Here is a 7,398-nt window from a genome sequence, read left to right as displayed (position 1 = left end):
AAAGTCATCCATGAAGACTTCCAGAAATTTTTCCACCATATCAGAGAAAATTGAGAGCATGCACCTCTGAAAGGTTGCAGGTGCATTGCATAGGCCAAATGGCATCCTTCTGTAAGCAAATACTCCAGATGGACATGTGAAGGCCGTTTTCTCCTGATCCTGGGGATCTACTGCAATTTGATTATAACCTGAATATCCATCCAGGAAGCAGTAGTATTCATGACCTGCTAGTCTTTCTAGCATCTGGTCTATGAATGGTAAAGGAAAATGATCCTTTCTGGTGGCTGTATTGAGTCTTCTGTAATCAATGCACATACGCCACCCTGTAACTGTCCTTGTAGGAACCAGTTCATTTTTTCCATTATGAACCACTGTCATGCCACCCTTCTTAGGGACAACTTGGACAGGGCTCACCCAGGGGCTGTCAGAAATAGGATAAATAATCCCAGCCTCTAGTAATTTAGTGACCTCTTTCTGCACCACTTCTTTCATAGCTGGATTCAGCCTCCTTTGTGGTTGAACCACTGGCTTGGCGTCATCTTCCAACAAGATTTTGTGCATGCACCTGGCTGGGCTAATGCCCTTAAGATCACTAATGGACCACCCAAGAGCTGTCTTGTGCGTCCTTAGCACTTGAAGTAGTGCTTCCTCTTCCTGTGGCTCTAAGGTAGAGCTTATAATTACAGGAAAGGTTTCACCTTCTCCCAGAAATGCATATTTCAGGGATGGTGGTAATGGTTTGAGCTCGGGTTTTGGAGGTTTCTCCTCTTCCTGAGGGATTTTCAGAGGTTCTATTATCTTCTCTGACTCCTCCAAATCAGGCTGAACATCTTTAAAGATGTCCTCTAGCTCTGATTCGAGACTCTCAGCCATATTGATCTCTCTTACCAGAGAATCAATAAGATCAACACTCATGCAGTCGTTTGGGGTGTCTGGATGTTGCATGGCTTTAACAACATTCAACTTGAACTCCTCCTCATTGACTCTCAAGGTCACTTCTCCTTTTTGGACATCAATGAGGGTTCGGCCAGTTGCTAGGAAAGGTCTTCCTAGAATGAGAGTTGCACTCTTGTGCTCCTCCATTTCCAATACCACAAAGTCAGTAGGAAAGGCAAATGGCCCGACCTTGACAATCATGTCTTCAATCACGCCTGATGGGTATTTAATGGAGCCATCAGCAAGTTGAAGACATATCCTGGTTGGTTTAATTTCTTCAGCTAAACCAAGCTTTCTGATAGTAGATGCAGGTATTAGGTTGATACTTGCACCAAGGTCACATAAAGCTTGCTTAGTGCAATTACCTTCTAATGTGCATGGTATCATAAAGCTCCCAGGATCTTTAAGCTTCTCAGGTAAGCTTTTCAGAATGACTGCACTGCATTCTTCAGTGAGGTAAACCTTTTCAGTCTCCCTCCAATCCTTCTTATGACTTAAGATCTCTTTCATGAACTTAGCATAAGAGGGTATTTGCTCAAGTGCTTCTGCAAACGGAATCTTTATTTCAAGAGTCCTGAGATAGTCTGCAAAGCGGGCAAATTGCTTATCCTGTTCTGCTTGGCGGAGTTTTTGAGGATAAGGCATTTTGGCTCTGTATTCCTCAACCTTAGTTGCTGCAGGTTTATTACCTACAGAAGTGGGTTGGGAAGCCTTGTTATCAGCACTTGTATGTGACTGATCACCCACTGGCGTTTGAATACCAGGGGTGGAAGCTGGGGTGGCGTTAAACGCCATTTCCTTGCTTGTTACTGGCGTTTGAACGCCAGAACCATGTTCCTTTTGGGCGTTCAACGCCAGATCCATGCTTGTTTCTGGCGTTGAACGCCAGGAATGAGCATGGTCTGGGCGTTCAGCGCCAGCTCTGTTCCTCTATGGGCTCTGATTGTCCTCAGAGGGGTTTTGAGTATCCTCTTGTTCATTTCTTGGTTTCCTGCTGCTTTGAAGTGAGGTATTTAATGTTTTCCCACTTCTTAATTGAACTGCTTGGCATTCTTCTGTTATTTGTTTTGACAGTTGCTTTTCTGTCTGCCTTAATTGTGCTTCCATGTTCCTGTTGGCCATTCTTGTTTCCTGTAATATTTCCTTGAATTTGGCTAGCTGCTGAGTTAGAAAATCTAATTGCTGATTGAATTCATTAGCCTGATCCACTGGACTGAGTTCTGCAGTTACTGTTTTAGCTTCTTCTTTCATAGAGGGTTCACTGCTTAGGTACAGATGCTGATTTCTGGCAACTGTATCAATAAGCTCTTGAGCTTCTTCAATTGTTTTTCTCATATGTATAGATCCACCAGCTGAGTGGTCTAGAGAAATCTGAGCTTTTTCTGTAAGCCCATAGTAGAAGATGTTTAATTGCACCCATTCTGAAAACATTTCAGAGGGGCATTTTCTTAGCATCTCTCTGTATCTCTCCCAAGCATCATAAAGGGATTCATTATCTCCTTGTTTGAAGCCTTGGATGTTTAGCCTTAGCTGTGTCATCCGTTTGGGAGGGAAATAGTGATTCAGGAATTTTTCTGACAGCTGTTTCCATGTTTTTATGCTGTTCTTAGGCTGGTTATTTAACCACCTCTTAGCTTGATCTCTTACAGCAAATGGAAACAGTAGTAATCTGTAGACATCCTGATCCACTTCCTTATCATGTACTGTATCAGCAATTTGCAGAAATTGTCCCAGAAACTCTGTAGGTTCTTCATGTGGAAGACCAGAGTACTGGCAGTTTTGCTACACCATGATAATGAGCTGAGGATTCAGCTCAAAGCTACTAACTCCAATGGAGGGTATACAGATACTACTCCCATATGAAGCAGTAGTGGGGTTTGCATATGACCCCAGAGTCCTCTTGGATTGTTCACCCATACTTACTTCCATAATGGAATACAAGTTGAGAATTTATAGTTTGGAATGTAGCAATGAAATAAATAAAAATGGAATAAATAAAAAGAAGTTAAAAATATATATATATATTTTTTTAAATAAAATAAACACGAAATAAATAAAAGAAAGTGGAAATATTTTGAAATTGAAAATTGAATTTTTAATGTAAAATTTTCGAAAAAGTAGTTTTAAAAATAGTTAGAAAATAAAATTTTTTTGAATTTTGAATTTTATGATGAAAGAGAAAAACACACAAAAGACACAAGACTTAAAATTTTTAGATCTAATGCTCCTTATTTTTCGAAAATTTTTGGAGGGAAAACACCAAGGAACACCAAACTTAAAAATTTTAAGATCAAGACACAAGAAAAACTCAAGAACACTTTGAAGATTCACAAGAACACCAAGAACACAAGAAAGAACACCAAACTTAAAATTTTTAGAAAACTTTGATGAAATTTTCGAAAATTATAAAAAGATTAACAATAAAACACCAAACTTAGAGTTTGGCACAGGATTAAATCAAGAAAAATTATTTTTGAAAAAGGTTCCAAAGCGTAAACCCAATTGGATTAAATATAACACTTGTTCTAAATATTCCAATTAATGCTTTAGAAGGAACACAAGTGAAACAAGAAAAGACACAAAGCAAGAAAAACTCAAGATCAAACAAGAAAAATAAACAAGAACAACTTGAAGATTAATGAAGAACAAAAATCACAAGTCGAAAATTTTAAAGAAAAATATGAGATATGCAATTGACACCAAACTTAGAACAAGACACTCAACTCACGAAAAACTAACAGTTAATAAGGAAAAAGTAATATTTTCGAAAAATATTTTTGAAAAAGGGAATAAAAGACTCAAATTTAATGACTCTGTAACATCAATACTATATTCCTAATCTAAGAATTAAAATAAGCCTTCAATTGTCCAAACTCAATAATCCCCGGCAACGGCGCCAAAAACTTGGTGGACGAAATTGTGATCACATCAATATAGCATCAATGTATTATTTGTAGAATTGTGGGCACAACTCCGTTCAACTAACCAGCAAGTGTACTGGGTCGTCCAAGTAATACCTTACGTGAGTAAGGGTCGAATCCACAGAGATTATTGGCTTGAAGCAATCAATGTTTATTTTATCTGTCTTAGTTAGGATAAGAAAGAAAATTGTTTGTATTACTTGAACAATAGAGTTACTTGTTTATAAAGGATTGTGGAATATGTTGGAGTTTTGGAGATGCTTTGTCCTTTGAATTTCTACTTTTCCTTGAGATCCTCTTCTCACACGCAGGTTCCTTCCATGGCAAGCTCTTTGTAGGGTGTCACCGTTGTCAGTGGCTACTTCCCATCCTCGCAGTGAAAACTATGCTCACGCACTCTGTCACAGTACGGCTAATCACCGGTTGGTTCCCGCTCCTACTGGAATAGAATCACTCTTTGCGTCTGTCACTAACGCCCAGCAGGTTAAAGTTTGAAGCACGTCACAGTCATTCAATCCCGGAATCCTACTCGGAATACCACAGACAAGGTTTAGACTTTCCGGATTCTCATGAATGCCGCCATCAATCCGGCTTATACCACGAAGATCTGTTGGGGAATCTAAGAGATATTCATTCAATCTGATGTAGAACGGAGGTGGTTGTCAGGCACACGTTCATGGGTTGAGGAAGGTGATGAGTGTCACGGATCATCACCTTCTTCACAGTTAAGCGCGAATAAACATCTTAGATAAGAACAAGCGTGTTTGAATGGAAAACAAAGGAGTTGTAAAATCATCGAGACGCTGCAGAGCTCCTCACCCCCAACAATGGAGTTTAGAGACTCATGCCGTCACAAAGTATGTAATTCAGATCTGAAAATGTCATGAGGTACAAGATAAGTCTGTAAAAGTTGTTTAAATAGTAAACTAGTAGCCTAGGTTTACAGAATATGAGTAAACTAAGATAATTGGTGCAGAAATCCACTTCTGGGGCCCACTTGGTGTGTGCTGGGGCTGAGACTAAAGCTTTCCACGTGTAAAGGCCTTTCTTGGCGTCAAACTCCAGGTTTTGACGTGTTTTGGGCGTTCAACTCCAGATCATGACGTTTTTCTGGCGTTTAACTCCAGACAGCAGCGTGTACTTGGCGTTCAACGCCAAGTTACGTCGTCAATTCTTGCGCAAAGTATGGACTATTATATATTGCTGGAAAGCCTTGGATGTCTACTTTCCAACGCCGTTGAGAGCGCGCCAATTGGACTCCTGTAGCTCCAGAAAATCCATTTCGAGTGCAGGGAGGTCAGGATCCAACAGCATCAGCAGTCCTTTTTCAGCCTAAGTCAGATTTTTGCTCAGCTCCTTCAATTCCAGCCAGAAAATACCTGAAATCACAGAAAAACACACAAACTCATAGTAAAGTCCAGAAATATGATTTTTGCCTAAAAACTAATATTATTTTACTAAAAACTAGCTGAAACATGCTAAAATCTACATGAAATTACCCCCAAAAAGCGTACAAAATATCCGCTCATCAATGCGCCAAACATGAGGAGTGCGCGCGCTTGGTGCTGCCAGAAAGAAATTTGGTGCGCCAAGGACGAGTGTTTGGTGCGCGGGACGCTAAACGCTGCCCTGCCCGTGCCAAGGGCAGGGCAGGAATGGTTTGGTGCGCCAGGGAAGGAACGCGCGCGCCAGATGCTGCCAGGTCGAGGAAATTGGTGCGCCAAGATCGTGCCAATTCAAATGCTGCCCTGCCCGCGCCAAGGGCAGGGCAGAGTTGCTTCCTTCACGTCTCGGGTTCGAACTTGGGAGGGTGCAAACACGCTAATATTTTCTTGGCTTCTTGGCACGACAATCACCTTTAATCTTTGGCTTCCTCATGGTTCTTGGTTCGAACCTTGTGGCATGCATGGGTGACTTTTTTTCCTTGATTTCTTTCCTTGGGGTGCCCGATTCTGCTCTCCACAAGGGCAGGGCAGAATTTGCTTTCTCTTGGTTCCAAGGCACATTTTGTGCTCTGCCCTTGGAGTGGGCAAGGCAGAGTTGCCTATGCTTGCTTGGCTACCTAATGCTGCCCTCCTAGAGGGCATTCTGCCCTTGTGGAGGGCAATGTTGCTTCTCCCACCTTAATGCGGCACGCTTCTCTCCTCTTTGGCCACGCTTTCCTTTTCTTGTGTCATGCTTCTTAGGCCACGCTTTTCATTTTCTTTTCTTTTCTTCACCTACAATAAACCAAACAACCACTCAAAGTATCACTAAATTCAAGAGGCTTATAAATCAATTAAAATTCAATTAAAATTAGCTTAAACCTCATGGATTAATATTAATTTCATAGTGGTTGCTTGATTTAGAGAAGTTATGCATTTTTACTCCAAATCGCTAACTTAGGATGCAAGAAAGTGCATAAATGCTAACAAAACAAGTGAAATTAGCTTGAAAAATGGGTATATGATGACTTGTCATCAATGGCCATCCCTCTGTGACAAAAGAGAGTAAGCATGAAGAGCTTCTCTCAGTTCAGAGTCAAGAAGAGCCCCCACAGTCAAACTCTAAGTTTGGTGTTGGGAGGCCACAACCAAACTCTAAGTTTGGTGTTAAGACCCCATATCCAAACTCTAAGTTTGGTGTTGGGACTATACAACATTGACCTGATCACCTTGTGGCTCCGTGAGAGCCACTATCAAGCTATTGACATTAAAGAAGCGCTTGTTGGGAGGCAACCCAATTTTATTTATCTAATTTTTATTTTATTCTATATTATTGTTATTTTGTGTTTTATTAGGTACATGATCATGAGGAGTCACGAAAAAAATAAAAAAAAATTAAAAACAGAGTCAAAAACAGCAGAAAAAAAATTCACACCCTGGAGGAAGCACAGGCTGGCGTTCAACGCCAGAACAGAGCATCATTCTGGCGCTGAACGCCAGAAACAAGCAACATTCTGGCGCTGAACGCCAGGAATGTGCCCAGAGAAGAAAAGCTGGCGCTGAACGCTAGTAACAAGCATGAAACTGGCGTTCAACGCCAGAAACATGCTTTACATGGGCGTTGAACGCCCAGAATGTGCACCACACGGCGTTTAAATGCCAGAATGGTGTGCAAAGGCAATTTACATGCCTATTTGGTGCAGGGATGGAATTCCTTGACACCTCAGGACCTGTGGACCCCACAGGATCACCTCAGGATCTGTGGACCCCACAGGATCCCCACCTACCATATTCCCACCTTACCTTCTAATCCTAGTTTTTGTGATTACTCTTCCCCATGTCACACTTCCCAACACCCTTCACCAATCACCTCAATTCCTCTTCCCAATTACCCCCTTCACCACTCACATCCATCCACTCTTCCCCATAAACCCCACCTACCTTCAAAAATTCAAAACCAATTTCCCACCCATTCCCACCCTAAATGGCCGAATACACACTACCCCCTCTCCCTATAAATACCCTTCCATTCTCCTTCATTTTCACACAACACAAACCCCTCTTCTCCCACTTAGCCGAACCTACATCTCTCCCCCTCTACCATATTTTTTTCTTCT

This window comes from Arachis stenosperma, chromosome 9 (genome assembly GCF_014773155.1).
Source record: "Arachis stenosperma cultivar V10309 chromosome 9, arast.V10309.gnm1.PFL2, whole genome shotgun sequence".
Classification (NCBI taxonomy): Eukaryota; Viridiplantae; Streptophyta; class Magnoliopsida; order Fabales; family Fabaceae; genus Arachis; species Arachis stenosperma.
The sequence above is the reverse complement of the archived record's forward strand: the minus strand, read 5'-3'. Positions refer to the sequence as shown.